The sequence below is a fragment of the Monomorium pharaonis genome, chromosome 10 (assembly GCF_013373865.1).
Source record: "Monomorium pharaonis isolate MP-MQ-018 chromosome 10, ASM1337386v2, whole genome shotgun sequence".
NCBI lineage: Eukaryota > Metazoa > Arthropoda > Insecta > Hymenoptera > Formicidae > Monomorium > Monomorium pharaonis.
This window is the reverse complement of record NC_050476.1, coordinates 13,542,895-13,563,034: the sequence shown is the minus strand read 5'-3', so window position 1 is coordinate 13,563,034 and position 20,140 is coordinate 13,542,895. Positions and strand designations below refer to the sequence as shown.

Sequence of the window (20,140 nt, the reverse complement as noted above, 5' to 3'; positions counted from 1 at the left end):
TACACACTGGATAACTCTAACCTATACATACATACACTTTTAATGATTTTACTTTTGATGATTTCGGAACACTAACAACGCCTAAAGAGAAGTAAGTAGAGTACAATACTAATTTTTTCTCCCCTCAGTCCCAGGGCCCCCTTGCTAAATACAGTGGAACTTCGCGTAAACTGTTCGGGGCTCTGAGTCTACTAACGCCGGATAATCTTCTATTGCTTGGTTTCACTCTCACTCTGTGAAATTCAGAAACGTAGCGGTATTGTCATTTAGCCAGTTTATGTTTACGCTTCAAGACTAAATGTATTCAGTACCTAATTTATAAAACAAAAAAATATATTTAAATGTAGGAAATTTTATTGCTTCCGTATTTTCTTTAATGTGTTCGTGTCGCGATAATCCATTCGGCGGCGCATTGGCGACAGTGATCTCTTTGGCAGGCCGCTACAAACATAGTTCCGAAACTGCGCATTTTTTGGCAGTTTTTTTTTTGTTTTTCCGGATCTATCGACCATAAAATTTCGAGCAGAGCGATGTTTCAGATCAAGTAAGTCTCGTACAAATCTTGATTTTTATAAACATGTCATAACTACGAAAACTGCTTATTACGCGACTGCCTTACTGTCCTCTATTCATGTTACTCATATACACCGAGAGCATATGGAGGAGATAGTTTCTACTAACGCGGAGTTCACTGAATCACACTAGCGGTTGGCGTTGGCTTTAGCCGTTGCGTCTCGATCAATTAGAGAGAAGCAGCCAGCGTTGGCTGTTGACTACTTCAGAATAACCGTGTGTCTATTTTTCTTAACGCCAACGCCAACGGCGACTAATCACAAAACTTTCCTGTTCACGTGTCCATGCATCGGTTGAATGCATGGACACGTGAACAGGAAAGTTTTGTCTAATTGCTACTCTCTAACCTGCCTGAGTTAACCAACCTCTCTGTATCTTGTGGAGTTGATGTATCCCTAGTGACGTCCCAGGTAGCAAGGTGACGTTAATACGACGTCAATAATTCGTCATTTAAGGTCGCAGACGTCATGTTACCAAATTAAGACGTAATAGTAACGTCATTTTTTGACCTATTAATTACGTCAGTTATTTATCCATCCTACAACGTATTTCCGACGTCATATTCTTGACTAATTAATAACGTCAGTTAATTGATCATTTTACGACGTATTAATAAGATTTCATTAGTGACTAATTACTGACGTTAACTATAATTCTTTGTAATAATTGACGATTTGACCTCAAATGACAAATTATTGAGGTCTAGTGGACGACACCTTGCTACCTATAACTATCATTATTTAAAGATTGGTTAATAAACAACATTATTAAAATTAATATAATATTTTATATAATTAATACTATCAATATTTTAGAATCATCTCAGGCAGCACATAATATTTATGATAAATATTTATTAATATTTATTTTTTCAAAATATTATATAAATATTTTACACATATTTTATATATACGAAGAAAAAAATCTTTATTCAACATATTAAAATATAGATTAAATATTTTATATAATATTTATGGTAAATAAAAGATAAAGATTTGTATAAGTAATATTTTGTAAATATTTATAAATATTTTTATAATATTTATGATAAATCTTTATGATTTGTCAAATCTAAGACCACAAAAATATTTATAAAATATTTGGATAAATATTTATAAAATATTTAAATAAATATTATAAATATTTTATAAATATTTTGTAAATATTGCGTTTTGTCTGAGGTATAATTTAGCTTTATCAAAAAAACAGAACAAAAACATATTTCTATAAGTTATTCAACATGTTATTTTGCATATGTAAAAATCAGGAAAAAAACTGTAAATTTATATTTATTTATAAAAATATTAGTTAACTACAAGTTTCATGTTTCTCGCATCTATTGAACTGATCTATAACAAATATGTATTCACGATTATCAAGTGTTCATGGATCATCACAAAGGGCTAGGTAGTGTACGATCTTCGAAGTCAAGCAACGTCGACGGCGGTTCAGAGTTGGATGGGTAACCGCGGAAGTTAGGCAATTCCAAATGTAACTATGGTGTGGTGGGTCGTGATGCTTGTTGAGAAATAACGTAGATTTTTTTTTACATTATAATTATGTTATTTCAATATTTTCATAATGCAAGTACTGCATATATAGGACATGTACCCGAAATATTTTCTAAAACGTCAAAATAACGGCATTTACTACCTGGGATAGTCATAAAAATGACGTTAAAATGTCGTCTTTATTAAATGTAATCTAAAAACCTATGTTTTGTCATAAAAATAACAATAAAATACCGTCAAATGTACGATACTAGCTTCTTGAAAATGACGTCAATAATATGAAAATAATGACGTATTTTTGACGTCAATATATGACGTCGTTAAGATGAGACAAATGTACGTCAGTTTTACGACATTTAGACGTCATTTTATCTCGACATTATGACGTCTGGTTCGTCATAAAATGACCAAAAAATGCCGTCAATTAGACGTCACCTTGCTACCTGGGGTCGTATCCCTGTGGAAGATCGAGCACGTCTGATTATCGTAAACTAACCTTCAAAAACCCCGTGGACTTGATTTAGTGTTTGAGACTTGAGTATTGAGACCTGAGTGTAGTGTTTTGAGAAGGAACCAAATACACAAAATTGTTATTATGCCTCCCAAAGCTAAAGTATTTTCTGCAGACGTCGAAGAAAAAATTATTTTTGAAATAGAAAGGCGTCCAATATTGTGGGACGTGACTTCGAAAAACTATAAACGGGCAGACTTAAAACCTGCAGCGTGAGCAGCAGTTGCTAATGCTGTTACTGCTTTTGGAACGCCTATAAGTCGTAAGTTTTTATGAAAATGTTTAAAATTTATTTATTTAAAAAGAAAGTATATATATATATATATATATATACATATATATACTGGCGCAAAAAAAGAGACAAAAATTTTGACCGATTTTTAGGCAATCTTCAAAGTAATGCAACTTTGCGAAAAATTATCCAAATTACACGTACTTTTTTTTAAATTAAAGAGCAAAGACTCTACTTTGAGAATCGATCCTTATATAGGCGAAAGTTTGATTTGTTAAGTGCGAACTCAATCATACCGCCGTCATCAAAGTGACCCGATGTGCACCACGTGGAGAATGACGGTCGGATTTTGTACATCATGTGGTCCTGAAAAGGCTGATTTTTTTAAATAAAATTTGAACTTTTATTTTTTATGTATGAGTATGTGTATATGTATGTTTACGTGTATGTGTGGGTTTATGAGTATAGAGGAATGTGATCTTCTGTTGACTTCAGTGAAATTGGTGCGTCAGCTATCCGTTATATTCAGATCAGTAAGTACAAATTTCTACTGATGAATTTCAGAGCCACATGAAGTACAAAATCCGACCGTCTTTCTCCACGTGCACATCAGGTCACTTTGATAACGGCGGTATGATTAAATTAAACACGATTAAAATCAATGTGCAATATCATATTGATACTCAAAATTCACGATATTAAAAAAATACCGTATTTATTCACTAAAATACCCTAAAATGCAGTGCAAATTTCAAACTCGTGTGCAATCAACAAAAAACATCGTATTGACATGTTTTTTTTTTAAATTGCTTAGAAAAGAATGAACTTTAAGAATCTGGATTAATATTAGCCAGATTTTAACGAGAACTTGTGAAAAATGATAACAAACTTTTACTTTTTTCAATTAAAAAAAACATGTTTAGTTTTCATGCTATACAAAAGGTTCGCACTTAACAAATCAAACTTTCGCCTAGGGATTCTCAAAGTAGAGTTTTTGCCCTTTAATTTAAAAAAAAGTACGTGTAATTTGGATAATTTTTCGCAAATTTGCATTACTTTGAAGATTGCCTAAAAATCGGTCAAAATTTTTGTCTTGTTTTTTTTTTGCGTCAGTGTATATACATACATATATATATATATATATATATATGCACACCTATCCTATCAATATCACTGCAATGCAACAATTATCTGAATTTTAAGTAGCGAAAATGCCGTTGTATTTGTATATTTTCTTACATTTTTTGTTTGTAATATTTGCTTTCATGCGTTGTAGCTGAAGTTGTATTAAAGCGATTCAAAAACACGAAAGAAACATTCATGAAGAATTTAGCTAAAGTGAGGGAAAGTAAAAATAAGTGCAGTGGAAATGGAACGGAAGATAGTTTCAAACTTGTTTGGCCATTGTATGAAAAATTAAAGTTTCTTGAGAAGTCTTGTGCACAAGCGGAATCAGAGTCAAATTTGCCAGCCTTGTCTTCAGCAGTTTGAAAGGAAAGAAACGGCAGCAACAACGCTCTTATTCTGGATGGTCTTTATTATGATGAAACATGCACAGAAGTGAGAAGTTTAATTTTATATGTTTAATTTTATAATTTAAATTACTGAAACTTCTGAATTTTTATTTTTGTACTTCTGTAGCAATGTGTAATGCTATCTGAAGAGTCATCTTACACTCAAGCAGAAACAGTTCTAATGAAAGCTCCAAAACATTTGTGAAAAATAATTTTGTGATAGAGGCTAGATCAAGTTCATCAAGTTCAGCTAGTGCAAAATCAACCTCATTACCTACTAGTATTCCTACACCTGTTCAGCCTTTTGTTCCATTTCTGCAGTCAAACGTTCGACTGCGCTAGATTATTTTTTAAATAAACGAGGTTCTGTGAAGAAAACATCATAGTACTACTTGAGGATGCTATGAAGACCATGGAAAAAATTACGAATCAGGAAATGCCTACTGTGAATGTGGAAATGGATGCTAGTAAGGCCTTATGTTCTTTCATTGCTAGCAGACTTCGTACCATGAAAGAAGAAACTCAGAAAGAATATGAGAATGAGATTCTTAAAATTGTAATGATGTATTAATCTGTTTCTAATAATTTATTTTTTGACCAAAAATGACAAGAAACTATTTGAAACAAATTAATACATTGAAAGATTATAATAAGCTTCTCTTCATTACTTATTGAGTTCTTTTACTTTGCTATTAGTTTTTATCTTAATAATAAGAATTTAATATTTAAGTTTGTATTTAATTTGTATTAAAACTACTGTGATACATTTTTTTTCAAATGACATTTGAAAGATGGTATAACTCATACATTTACATATAGATATTTATATTTAATATGCTTTAAATATAAATTAATATAAGTTTGTATTACTAGTTATTTACGTAGACTGACTAGATTATTTATGTTGTTCTTTATAATATGTGTCACTGTCTATTTGATACGTACAATAAATATTTTGTGTTCAATGATTCAATAATTTGCATAATATTTAATAAAAGAATATAATAAAATAAGATAATATGTAATAAAAAATATTTATGAACTTGTCATAATTTATTTCTTCCTATAAAAATAATGATTTATAACATCACAAATTTTGAAATTCTAAATTATTTATGACTAATTAAATCCAGGTAATTAAACAATTAGTTTCTATTCTGAATACGAATCATTTGATCCTGCCAAGGAACTGCTCCAACACCATTGAAGTATACACACCATTTATTTCTCAATGCATCATTGGTATGACGATTCCTACCAAGATTGCCAAGGGGTAAGAAACCTTAAGGGGCAACTTCTTGACGCCATTCTCCAGGGCGGATCAACCCATACAATTCATCTTCATGATCTATCATGGTAGGAGGAGTGTATAGTGTACGTTTAATTGCATCACTGTATAATACTAGTGATGTAACGAATATTCGCATTTGCATTCGCATTTGCGAATATTCGCAGATTTCAAAGTATTCGCATTCGCACTCGCATTCGCAGAAAATATGCGAATGTTTGGCAAATATTACTTTAGTAAAAGTTGGTCTCTTTAGAGGAAAAAAAAAATAATGTAAAAAACTAGACAATTCAATAATTTTTTTATATTAAAGTTGGCCATTCTTAAGGCCAACATTACATTGTAAACAATGACTGCGTTCCGGCAAGACACTGCTACTGTAGCGCTACAGTCTTAGGACCATCACACACGAAATGACATAAGCTGCATGAGCATTATAGCATAAGACCGTTGAACCAATCAGTTCCCAGCATAAAGTCGCCATATTGATATACATAAGATGCTTATTGGCCTAGAGCTCTTATGCTATGCTTATGCAGCTTATGTCATTTCATGTGTGATGGTCCTTACGCGCGGGTCAACTGGCTGCACCGAACCGAAAAACAGGTTCGTGCAAGTCAATATTCGCATTCGCATTCGCATTCGCGAATGTCGGTAACAGATATTCGCATTCGCGAATATCTAAAATCGCGCATTCGTTACATTACTACGTAATAGATTATGTAAACATAAAATAGCCAAGACTATAACACGGGCATCGTCTGAGTCGTAACGCATGGGATACCGCAATATTTGGAATCTATTTGATATTATGCCAAAAACATTTTCGGTGCAACGTCTGGCTTGAGACAACCTAAAATAAAGGTATAACATTACAAACATAGCATTATAGATTTATTTTATTTTATTTCTCATTACTTTTCAGACACAAAGCTTACCTGTAGTTGAATATTTGTTTATCTTTTCTGCCTCTTAGTTGTCCTTTAGGGTATGGAATTAAAATTCTTTTAGTTAACATAAACCTTTCATCAGCAACAATGACAAATGGGAAGAGTTTCTGAATGCCAGGTAAAGGCGCCGCTTGTGGAATATTTATTGTATTACATGCTACATGCTGCTTCAATGAGCACTTGTTCCAAACACCTTTGTCCAATATGCGCCCATTCGTACCAACATCAGCATAGATGATACGTAGGTAAGCATCCACAACAGTAAGAAGGACAATACTGAAGGTTTCTTTATAATTGTAATATAATGAGCCAGACTTTAATGGTGGAGCAATTACAATATGTTTTCCGTCCATTGCACCAATGCAGTTACTGAAGTTCCATCTGTCACTATATTCAGTAGCCACAGTTTTCCATTTCTATTCAGTTGATGGAAATTTCAAATATGTTTCCTTTAGAACACAAGAATTTTTATCCCTATTATTTCGAGTAGGTCAGAGTACCATTTCAGGGATTATTAAAGAAACGTACAAAGCTTTGCACGTTTCTTTAATAATCCCTGAAATGGTACTCTGACCTACTCGAAATAATAGGGATAAAAATTCTTGTGTTTCACCTGAAAACAAGCATTTAATTTTGAAAAGACTTTTAATAATATTATGAAATTAATTACCAGTTGCACGGTGCCGTAACGTTATTGCAAGTCCTTCAGCAGGAGGAATGCTCAAACGCAAATAAGTATCTTGTTTTTTGATTAAGAGAGAAACTTTTTCCACCAGCCAATCAAACATGTCTGGAGTCATCCTCAGGCATTTAAAAATAGAAAAATGTTCATAACTTCTCTTTGATACAAAAGGATAATTACGATACTGTTTTATATTGTAACCGTGCTCGCGAGCGACGGCCAACTTCGCCTCCGTCCCTGGTCGCGGCCCTTAGCCGCCCGGGTGTCGGGGCGACCTTTTCTAGCAAAGTTTTCTACACAAATATTCGGTTGGGCGCCAGGTACGTTAAGCGTACTACTCTATTTACACCAAATTACAAATTGTCGTTACGTTAATAAGATCGCGGAAAAGACGGGCGCTCGTTAGACGACCGGAGCGTTAGCGGCTTCGATATCCAGCGGCTCAGCCCTAAAATGGCAGAGGGGGAGGTTCGGCGCGGGTGGATGGAATCGGGAAGGCGAGAGAACTATTGAAGCAACATAAATTTAACAATAAAATTAACAAATATATTTGACAGTAAGTAATACAGAATTAGACGGCTCTATGGGGCGGCAATGGTGACCTGCGCGCGTTACAAGCTGACGATCGCTTGAAATTACATGTCGCGAATACGAGACAATCAATTTTACGTACGCGGGAATTCTCCGACGGGTCTACGCTTTTTATCCGGCGCCGTTGGTGGACGCCAAACTCCCGATGGAATAACAGTGTCGCCAAGGGCGATCGGGACGAACCGTAGCTCCGAGCCCACGCGACACGCGGCGGGTTCGTGCTCCTCCGCACGTTACAAGATCCCGCGAGTAATATGCGCGATAATTATTCTGAGCTCGCCAACGAAGTAGTACAAGACAAGAATATGAAATCAGACGAAAGCGCAATTAACAACGATTCGCGATATCGATGCGATAGATTAAACCAAATTCTTCTAACAATAAATCATAAATGCGCGACAATTCACAGCGCGATTAATAACTCGCGACACAACTATAGGACAAAATCACAATTGACTCAGCTGCGGATCGGGACGCACCACAACGTAATTAGAACACGAAACGAACAACATGGAGCGAACTCACGCGGGCGGGTGCGATCGGGCGAAACAACGATACTTTAATAAAGTAGTGACTCTAGTCTAATGACCACAAGATCGCAACAAATTCGTAACTCTAATCCAATACTACAAGAGCGTAATAAATTCGCGACTTTAATCTAATGACTTCAAGATCGTAATAAATTTTGTGACTCTATTGTGAGTCGCCCAATCGCAAAATCGGTGGCTTTACAATTTGCGACGCTCGTCTCACCAAGCCGGCTCCTTCGTCTCGGCCTCGTCCGGATCGGGAGGTTTCCGGCTCCTGCGTCCTCTTACATGATATCTCAGCTCGGGATCTGGATCGCACGAACAAGACAATACAACGTCCACAGCTCGAGTGAAGAATCCTAGATCCCGCGGGGGCCGCTTGGCGACGCGCCCCGCCTTGCCTCCGATACTCCGGGCCCTTATTGGTCGATTTTCCAAAAATCGATTTTCGCGCAGCGCGCGGCGTGCACGCCGTCGCTGGCTGATCGATCTAGGCGCAGTAGTCGATACTGTTGGGCCCCGTGCGCGGGAATTTCTGGCGCTTTCCTCTGGCAGATTTCTTCCTCCTGGTCGGGCGCCTTCTTCGCCACCGGGGCGGTATTTCCTCCTCGACGAGGGCGTTTACTGATGTCAAATTGTCGTGATCTCCGCCGGGACTAGCGCGGGATCGGATTCGTAGGCGCCTCGTCGGAACATCGGCCTCGCGCATCTTCGCTGGATCCTGAAAGCGTGATTTGACGGCAGTATCGAAATTCTTACGTGATGAGAATTGTAGGCAAGACAAGGGCGGTATTACCTGTGGACCCTCGCTCGAAGAGGGTCTTCGTTATTCCCTCGGTGTCCACTCACTTGGTGACTTCCGGGAATGTTCTACATCGCGACGAGACGCCAAAAAATTACAAGATTGATCGCTGTGGCCACCGATTTCCGCCGCACTCGCGATGCAGCGCTCGCAAAAATCTTAACGATTAATAGCAGACAACACACGGGACGTCACACACACAAAAACACGAGACAATACGCTTTTGTATCCGTTCCCGAGCGGGAGGACGCAGGATCCGCGTAATGTTAACGCGTAAGGGCCAATGAGGCTCTTGTGACGGACAGCAGCCTGCGGCTGTGACGTCACAATATATAGGTTTATTTTAAATATTTATTAAATACCTGCGATATTTTTCTGGATCTTCGTTTCGAAGGGTAAGAAATAAATTATTTTGTGCACCATGAAGTCCTCTTCTTGCAATCCAGTGATGAATCCACAATCTACGATTTCGTATGCGTCGCCAAAACTCCACCATAATCGTAAATAACGCAACTACACATATTTTCTTTTTCCGAAAAGCATGTAATTTTCTATAGTACTCCTGAATTTGTTTTGGAGGAACCATTGTATAGCGTTATTTGAATCAACTTAAATCAAATCTATTTATTATTTTTTGTTGTATTTCCCGATCTCCGAAATTCTTCGGATTAATTTAATGATTGAAAATTAATATCTCAGTAATGAAATTATAATTTAATTACTATTTAATATTTAGCTGCAGACAATCAAGCCAGAGAATATTTTTAAAAATTGAATATCAGTGTTGCTAATGAAACAAGGAACAGGAGAAAAGATGGTTCCGTTATTTAATTAACTTCTTTTACAATTTTCATATTAAAAATCATTAAGCGGCGGTAACATTTTTATTACATTGAAAACGTTGAACAACGCTTACAACAGCATTCTCAACGTTATAGTGTAATTGACCCAACGGCAACGGCAACAGCAATCGCAACGGCCAACGCCAACGCCAACCGCTAGTGTGATTTGGCTTTAATGCGTGGGGTTTTACTAAGGGTGCGTTCGGGGAGACGCTATTAGCGCTATAACCGCAAACGCTACCAACATTGTTCATGGAATCAGTAGCGCGCTAGCGATAGTGAGTTCCATGAACAGTTTACTGTAGTGTTTGCATTACGCCGTTACTGCGTCCAGTTGCGTCTCTTATCTGTATCTTAGGTTAGAATCGTTAGAATTTTGTCAGACTAATAGATAAATCTCTTAATAGATTAATATATTAATCTGTTTTGTTAAAACAGAAATGGAAGCAAATAAAAAACAACTGTTAATGCTATTAGCACTGCAAAATGTGAGAACTCGAAGATATATCATCAAGTGACAGTAATAATGAAGAAATTATTATTGAAAATATATTAAATAAAAAAAGAAAAGTAGTTAGGGTACCTAATTAAGGATGTCTATTACTTAAATAGAGCATTATGAAAGCACAATTTCTAGTTTTCTAACAAGAATAAAGTTATTGAAAATCAATTCTATATTACTGTATTAAAAATATAACTTTTTTTCAGTAGATTTTTTGTAACGTAACTTTTGATTCATCTTCAGAGAGTAATAAAATGTAACGATAAATCTTTCTTTTTAATTTAATTAAATTAATATAGTATAATACTTAATTTGAAATTTTTGTTAAATTTTTGTTTGAAAATAAGGAACCATGCACTCATAATATTTGGTTTAATTAATAAGCAATCTTTAAGATAATATTATTAATTTTTTAAATATTTAATTTTATTAAAATTAAAAACTGAAGCATTGAGTATGATAAAAGTAACAACTAAAGTAATACTTCATAATATTTCCAGGTGCGTCTATTATTTCCAGATTTTGCATTATAATCTTTAATTGTTTTATAGGTTCGTTTCATTGTATTCATTCTCGTCATGCATTATTTACTGGAGAAATCATATCCTTTATTGTTCATTAGTACCGCAATTTCATTCCATGCTTTTTTATGACTTATTTTGCCAGATGACATGAAAAGTTTTCGTAATCTATATTCTTCTATTAGCAACATTACGGCTGCATTAGACCATCTAAAACCTAAATCTGAAACACAATTTAAAAATTATATTATAGGGTAATAAATATTCATTAAAAATGTTATGATCTCTTATACAATTTTCTCACTTTCTTTATTTTCCATCAATAAATCTTCTATTTCTTCTTCTGTTTGGTTTTGAGAAGCTGATATATCCCCATCAACTATAAAAATAATACATGTAAATTACTTTAAAAAAATACTTTTTAATTATTACTTTTAAATTACTCTAAAAAAAGTAAATTAAATGAGTAAATTCCAGATGCGCACAGTGTAAAACGGACACCACTAATCTAATTCTAAATTTATCCTAACTTTAACTAAAACAGTAATTTGATTGGTGGTGTCTGTTTTACACAGTGTGCATCCGAGAAGCTTCCAATTAAATTAATTACATACCAAACGTTTCCTGTGACGTATCAGTTTGCACATATTCAGGTTCGCATTGTTTAGATGTCCCTAAAGGATAATAATCTTATTTAATATAATATTAATCGTTTGTATTGATTATTTTATAGATGCATAAAATTGTTAATACACATAATATTATTTCTTATAAATCATAATTATTAAAATAATTCTTACCTTCACCTTCAGACTTTTTTTATTCACTTGACATGCTACATTTAGTAATATAGTTGCAAAAGCCAAATCTGCACATAAAATAATATAACATATATAGCATTCAAAGAACATTTTAAATCGTGTCTCATATCTTAGAAACTAGTACTGTCAAAATCAACATATGCTAGTATCCAAATAGTACCCAATATACAAATATTATCTGGGTACATGATTGTGTTGGGTAATTGAGTATTAATCGAGATAACCAAATACTCCAAATCACAGGTATGCTTTAAATTTAGTAATATTATATTTAATATTTTTGGGGTAAGGGGAGATTTCAAGATGCCTATAAGCATTGATGTTTAATTCATAATTGCATGTTTCAAGACTGACGAATTTGTTGGCGTGTAGTTTAAGCCGAGATTACTAAATTAATATATTAAAAAATTATAATCAGTACCAAGATCTAGTTGTAGATCATTTAAACTTTCTCGGCTTTATCAATTAATTAATAATATTATATTCAAGAACATATTTATATATATATAATTTAATGTCACATTTTACTCTGAGATATATTTTGTTAAAAATTAAATGAAGTTAAAACATATCTGTGATTTCAGGTACCTGATTCTCTCAGGTAGTCGAGTAAACTCGGATATTTAACCTACTCAGGTCAACATGACAATACTATTAGAAACTTTAGAAATAAAAAGTAATTAGAATAAAATCTGAATAAAATAAATTGAAAAACAATCAATAAGCATAACCTAGGTAGTATTTAATAGATTTATCAAGTAGGAGAAACCTACCGGTTTCTGCTTTGCGAGCACTTGATGGTGAGTTGTAATTTATATTGTTCTTTAGATTCAATATCGAAAAGTGTTATTTCTACAGTTTTAGAATTGTTGATTGAAAACTAAAATCAAAACTAAAACACGTCCTAACTCCCAACAGTTCCAACACAGTCCGTACAACTGTAAGCGTTTACAAAACTTGCAAACGCAAACGCTACTATTGCACTATCTCGGAAGAAATAGCGTTGATAGTTGTGACGTAGCACACCATCAGTAGTGATTGCGTTTGTTAGCGCTAAATCCATCTCCATGAACAGCCTGTAGCGCTAAATAGCGCTAATAGCGTCTCCCCGAACGCACTCTAACGCGGAGTTCACTAACGCGGGGTTCCACTGTTTTAAGTAGCGGGCATTTCAAAATCAACCTGGGTTACCTACCTAATTCAGTGTGTAGCCAGAGGGTTAAACAGCATTCTTGTTTATTTATTAAAAATAATGTCACAAAAGATGCGATCTCAGAGAAACTGCACATTTACATTATCTACGATCGAATATTTAACTTCTCAAAGCAAAATGTCTAAAAATGTTCTCTAAGTACTTAGGTTTGAAAGTTGGACATATCTTGAAGACAACAAAATAATGACAATAAGTCTTCTAATACGTTGATTTTAGAAAAAAAGAGATGTCACATAAATGACATTTAAAGGAATACTGTTACGAGCGTCGCCCGGTATACTCCGCGACTGCGACTCAGCTGTCCTGTAGCCGATCGATACATTGATTTTACCGAGAGCGTTGTCAGTTGTTACGCTCTTGGCAACGTTTGTCAACAAGCGAGTTGAATCTCGGCCCCGCTCTCGTTAAGACGTGTTTTGCAATCAAACTAATAAAGTCGCCTGTTCTATAAAAGAAATGTCTTTTTTTTCCGCGGCACGCACGTTACAATACTATAATTTGACTTCTAAACTGTTCAAAAAATGAGTACATTCGGCAAAAAAAAACAGATCTTTAAACACTTAATAATTTTTTAATATGATTAGTTCTTGTGTTTTCTCCTTTGTTGGATCAAAAAGCTTTTCATAATAAAGAATCTGAGAGCTCACATTGATTTGTTCTGTCTGTTGAACGCTCAATATATATTATATAATTTTAATATTGGCAGTAAATATCAGAACATACCTAGATAGTCAATTAGTCACGAATTATAATAACGAATATTTGTACTCTTGAGCATCAAGCCTCACCGCATTATGGGCGACGTTGGCCGCGCGTGAAGTAGTGTTTACGACCTTACTTAGCAACTGAGACAAAAAACAATGTATTATTGTCGTTGAACGCGTTTTCACTGCTGAAAACGTTCTCTAAATACGTGTTATTCTGGACGCTGGAATTTGAGTGCAGGGCACCTCATGTCTTAGCGCGTATATGTGATTCACGACGGATCCTTGATGATCCTTTTTGTAATACTCCAACCAAGGATAGAAGTTTGTCGACCTTGAGCGCTCACGGTCGGATTGGGGAGTTATTCAAAATCTGTCGAGATTGACTGTTCGTGTCGTTTATTGCTCATGTTATTGACTGCTCTTATAACAATAATTTGTGACAAAAGAAAAGAAAGAAAGGGAGGAAATAGAAAGTTTCCCTGACGTCATCGCTCGATTTTGCTCCTCGGGGTTCGCCGAGGACTCTATGCTCGATCGTTTTGTCCTGGTGTTGGTGGCCCTAAATGTAGAATGGTAGTAATAGTCTAAATGTTGCGCGACGCGCCGAAAATCGACAGGTCGTATCGACATGTATCGACTCCATAGATCGTGGAACCCCGAAAGAAGCCGAGCCGTGTTGTAAGCACAGGGGAAGGGGACACTTCCCTTCCGTCTGTTGAAGCGGCGAGTCGTTGGTGCGCGGGGAGCTGTCTTGAGTTGCGAACGAACAAATTATAATTAAATATAGTGGAGTGGTGCCGGTAGAGACGAACCGTTGTGAGATTGTGATCCGGGGCCATGTAAATTGTGAGTTAAATAAATTCATGTCTCCGTCTACTCTCAGTGGTCTTGCAATCGATTATTACTTGGGTCCTCCAATGGAACCCGCCTTGTGAGTCTCGTCCTTTCCCATCACGTGTGTGGTTATCAGTTCCGTTAATTGATTGGCGCCCAAATTTTATTCGGAATAGATAGACTTTAAATTTAATAGAATTATAATCAGTAAGAACTAGAGCCCTGCCAGCCGAAGGACCCCGGCCGCGGCAGGTGAAGGTTAAATAAAACCGTCTCAAATTTATTCAGGATATATCAATCCTTGTTATCACAGTTATGAAAAAGTATGCAGAACGTCGCTGGTTGTTTTAAGGTATCGCGTACAAGTTATTTCACTTCGTTGTAATCAAAATTTTGTTGTGGTTTGGTTCAGTTGCTAGCTTACTTAGGTACAGTGTGTGAATTGCCGTTTGCATTGTTTTTTTTTTATTGTCGCATTTGCCTTTCAAAATAAAATATCGCAAAAGAACACAAGAATCAAGCGCAAATTATATTAATCTCGAAGAACTTCACAAAATTTCCTTAACGGTTGAAGACACTCTTCAGAGTTTATCGTGCGTCATTCTAATGTGGAAAAGCTCGCGAAACACTTTGATGCAGTGCACTTGAAGGTCATCTAAGAAGCGGAAATGGATGTTGACTTTGACAAAAAAGACGCGGTCAGAATTCAATTTGATCGATGGCATTACGTCATGAAGGCTAAGTATCACGCTTTGATAGAGTCGTTACTTCCGACCGATGCGAATAGCTCTTGGTCAGGTTCCACACTGTGTTGAGATTCCGAGCCCGGGCATGCTCACGCACACATCGTACTTCGTCCATCCGTAAGCCGTGCGCGCTCGGCGTGAGCCGTCATGCACTCGGCTACGTTCGCGGCCGGTTTGTCCCTTTCTCCTTTGCCCCTTCTAACGTTCTGACCCCGATTGCGGCGTCTAATGCTTTTTTCGGAATATGTTTATCACGCGTGAGCTGCCGACTCTCGCGACTATTACGATCGACGCATAATTGTAAAAATAAATATATACAATTTAATAAATTGTCATAAAAAAATTAATTGTGTAATAAAAAACATAAAAAATTGACTTTAAAAAACTGAAATATTTTTTTAAATATAGAATTAAGATGTTAATTTTTAATTAAAATTAAAAATACAAAAACATTAGATGTTAAAGATTCTTTGTTGATTGAGAAAATACATATTTTAATTCTCAACTAAAAATACAAATTACAGAATTTTAATGCTTGAATGAATTTTTTCAATTAAACATTAACATTTTAATTTTTATTGGATATTTATATTATTACATTTTATACTCGTGTCCAAGTGAACAATGTCCTAATGAATGATGTCCAAATAAACGTTATCCGATTAAACGGTGTCCAAATGAACGGTGTTCAAGTGAACAGCGCGTATTTTCTTTCGTGTCCAAATGAACGGTGTCCAATTGAACCGTGCCCAAAATTTCGTGTTCATTTGAACCATATCCACTTGCAACATGTCCAAATAAACAGTGTCCAAGTAAAGCGCAGACCAAGCAGGCATTCACGTTTATCACGAATGTGAAAACCGAAGCCTTAGATTTTGATGCAGGATCCTGCGCTTTGACTAACAGGATTGTCGTATCAGAAACGAAGGCGAAAACTTTGCAGTATTTGCGAATAAATTCTGCAATTTCTGAGTATGTCGGAATTTCGGGATCTTCCATGTTCTTCTGCTTTAAACTTTTTCCGAAGAGATGGAGTGAGTTTTTTAAAATAAAGTGTTAAGCAGTATAAAGTCCCATTGGTCAGTTGGAAGCCGCATTAATTGCAGCGCTCTAACTTTTTTGTTGAATGTATCTAATTATTGTGGAAATTGCTTTGAATATTCTAGGAGAGGCGTCCGACTAAATGTTACGCTTGGGTTTTCACACAATGCTATATTATGTATTTTTAGACTTGATTTTGTATATTACATTAAGAGAGAACGTCACTCGTAAGATGCTAAATGTTGCGTGTCTGTGTGTGTGTGTGTGCGCGCGCGCGCGTGTGCGTGTGCGCGTGTGTGTGTGTGTTACAAGAGCGCCACCTTTTGGTGCCCTCACTCTGATACAATAAGGGTTATAACAGTTCTCCCACGCTTTAATGCAAAATATAACTTTGTAGATGGTAATTGTCGTTCTCGGTTTGAACATTTTACTACAGCATCTGGTCTTATCAGATTATTGCCTTCCGGTTGGTCCTGAGTTTTCTCCATCTTCAATAACAGTTCTCCTCGAGTAGGGCTTAGTCTAGATTTTTTGGTCGATCTGGGATTCGTGCTTCAAAAGATTGTCAATCTGGTTCACGATCCGTAGTCGTTTGATTCTTCTCTTTGCAAGCAGATGAAAAAGATACTTTCTTCTTAACCTTTGTCTTCCGAAGTTGATTAATGTGACGTTTAACTTTGTATCCATTATCCAATTTTATCATGTAATGAAGTGACCATATTTGTGTGAGGTGCTTTCATTTTTCCATGTTGGCTTGTTGTATTCAAAGATCTTGACTTGTACTCGATCTTCCACGCTTAAACTGCGAGTTCTTGGAATTATTTCTTGATTTTCTGGGTCCTTGAACAGTCTGATGGCGTCTAAGAAGATTTGGATCGTTTAAGATACATTTCGGCCGATGATTTCCCATTTGCCAATGGTGTTGATCTATATCGGAACATTATTTCTTGGACTTTTTTTTGTAATGTTGTTGGCTCAGTTATTTGGTTTTAAGTTTGCGCTTGAATGTTTGCACGTTCCTTTCTGGCAAATCGTTTGTAGCTGAATAACCTGGTACAATAAACTTTTGGAAAATACCGTTTTCTCTGCAAAAATCCTTAAAGGTGTTACTTGTAAAAATTATTGCGTCATTGGATACCATTACATTTGAGAATTCGCGAGTTGCAAAAATATCACGTAACAGCTCAATTAATTTCAAAAAAGTAGGAGCATCTCGTACAATTTGTACTTCTAACCATTTTGATTTTGCGCCAACGAGAATTAGAAAATGATGGTTTAGAAAAGGTCCATCATAATCTATGTGTATTCAATTCCAATTATCTGTTGGTTCTTCCCAGTGGTGCATTGCTGCTTTTGCTGAGTTAGATTTAACATATTCACAAGTTTCGTAAGATTTGACGATCCTTTCTATGTCTTCGTTTATTCCTTTTCAATAACAATATTGTCTTGCTAACTGTTTCATTTTTTATGCTCCTATGTGTGTTTTTTTGTATAATTCCTGAAAGGTTTTTGGAATAATCACACAATGACCTTTGAATAATATTCCATCTGTTGTGAGTGCATCACACTCACATACGGCATGTTGCAAGCGATAGAAGGTGTCAAATGACGCCTCGCGCGCGGATATCGCCCGGCCTACATACCGGGCATCGCACCAAGAAACGCACCCGGTTGCTTAAGCAATAACACCCAAAATCATCTGGGTGGAATCCGCATAGCCAGCACTCGCTGGCTAAGCAAGTACACTGTCCAAAGGCCAGTGACCGCGGAAGTACCTTCCCCGGTCATACGCCCAAAAACGGTGTATATAAACACCGAGGTACAGACAGCGAGCGGGCTTACTTGCGTGCCATAGCGACGAACGTATGTCGCTCGTCTATTTATACTCATCACGAGTTATAGTGTTATTACGAATCAGTGTAATTAAGAGAGTAAATATACTATATCTACATTGCTACTCAACCAACGGCTACAATCTTTTACTAGACCTGATCCCAGGAGTACCGACAGACGATCCCATAATACCTGTGACCCTTTATCCCAATAAGGGCCACAACACATCTTCATGTGTGAAGTCTAGACTGGAGTTGGTGTGTCCTTTTACAAAATTTTGTTTAATTTTCAAAAACTGGTCATCTTTATCGATTTTGTTTCGAATTATGTTTGTTGTCAATCCTTCAGTAAAAATTTCAAATATAGCCGTTGCACATGTAATTTGCACTTTCTGATTAAGGTACATATCTATATATTCATTGGCATTTTTTTTGTAGAATTGGGGTGCTAGATAAACATTCAGCGTTAGTCAAATCTGTTTTCTTTTTATTAATAATTTTATAATTAAATCCAAATAAAAAGAATGCGTAACGCAGTAATCTAGCTGGTGTCATCGCAGGCAACTTCATATGTTAATGGAGAATTCTTGACAAAGGTTGATTATCGACAAGTTTGAATTTACGCCCAAATAGATACATGAAAAAGTGGTCGACAGCAAATATAATAACTAAAGCTTTAGTGGTGTAGTACATCCAGCTGGCTGTAATTTCTTTCTGCCAGGGTCAAGGCTCTTGAAGCAAATGCAATCGGTTTATTCCCGTTTTTATATTAATGCGATAGTACTCCAGGTATTCCTGTTGGGCTGGCACAGGTAAGTGTCAATAGTAATTCAGGATCATATGGAGTATTTGGGATCATTAATCAGTATCAGGATCATTAATACCGTATCACTGGCAATTTCAGATTTAAGATTTTGAAAGGCGTTTTCACGTTTAGTTGTCCATATGAATTTCGAATTTTTTTGAAACAGCTCACGTAACGGAAAAGTTTTAGTTGAAGCGTCTGGAATAAATCAGCTATAATACGTAACTAATCCAAGGACCTTCAAAGTTAGTTGGTCTTGGCATTCTTAGTATAGCTGCAATCTATTTGGTACTTTTGAAATTTTATTATATTTGACATGTTCAAGATATTCAATTTGTTTTTGAAAAAAAGAACACTTTTTCCTGTTTGAGTGTAAGTCGAATTTGTGTAGTCTTTCAAGACACTTAAATAAATTAGACTTGCATTCTTCCTTTGTTGCTCCATGTATCATGATGTTGTCAAAATATGATGTTTTATCAAGGCCTGAAAGAATTTGATTCAAAATTCTTTTTAATTCTGAAAGTGCTGTCTTAATACCAAATAAAAGACGATTTATTGTATATGTGCCTCGGTGTGTCGATATTGCTTGAATTTCACTGCTTTAATTATCAACACGGAAATGTAGATATGCCTTAAATAAATCTAAGCGGCAGAAAAATCTGGATCCTCGGAGGCTGTTTAATATTTCATTAATTTTTCTGATTGGATGTTTAGCTGAAACTAACCTTTGGGTTTACTCCCATTTTGTAATCAACACATAGTCTAACACCTCCATCTGCTTTTGGAATTACGACTAAAGGAGATTCTCAGTCGCATCTCATCTTGAAAATAATGCCACTTCTTTCTAGATCATCAAGTTCTTTGTCAACTTTTTCTCGCGGCCCATACGGGACTTCTCTTTCTCTATGTGCAACTGGGTTGGTTTTATCCTGCAGTTATAGTTATATTTTGCACAGTATAATATTATTGCGCCGGATCGCCGAAAGACACTCCTGCACACACACACACACACACACACACACACACACACACACACACACACACACACACACACACACACACACACACACACACTCGCGTCGAAGGAAAATC

The 20,140-nt window shown here is 35.9% G+C and overlaps 1 long non-coding RNA gene across 1 annotated transcript; it reads left to right on the top strand.

Annotated features, from left to right (window-relative positions):
• Positions 1-3,982: 3,982 nt before the first annotated feature.
• Positions 3,983-5,373, top strand: LOC114254958. The gene is made up of 2 exons (XR_003626263.2): positions 3,983-4,387; positions 4,469-5,373. It is a non-coding gene; the product is annotated as an uncharacterized LOC114254958 (long non-coding RNA).
• The last annotated feature ends 14,767 nt before the right edge of the window (positions 5,374-20,140 follow it).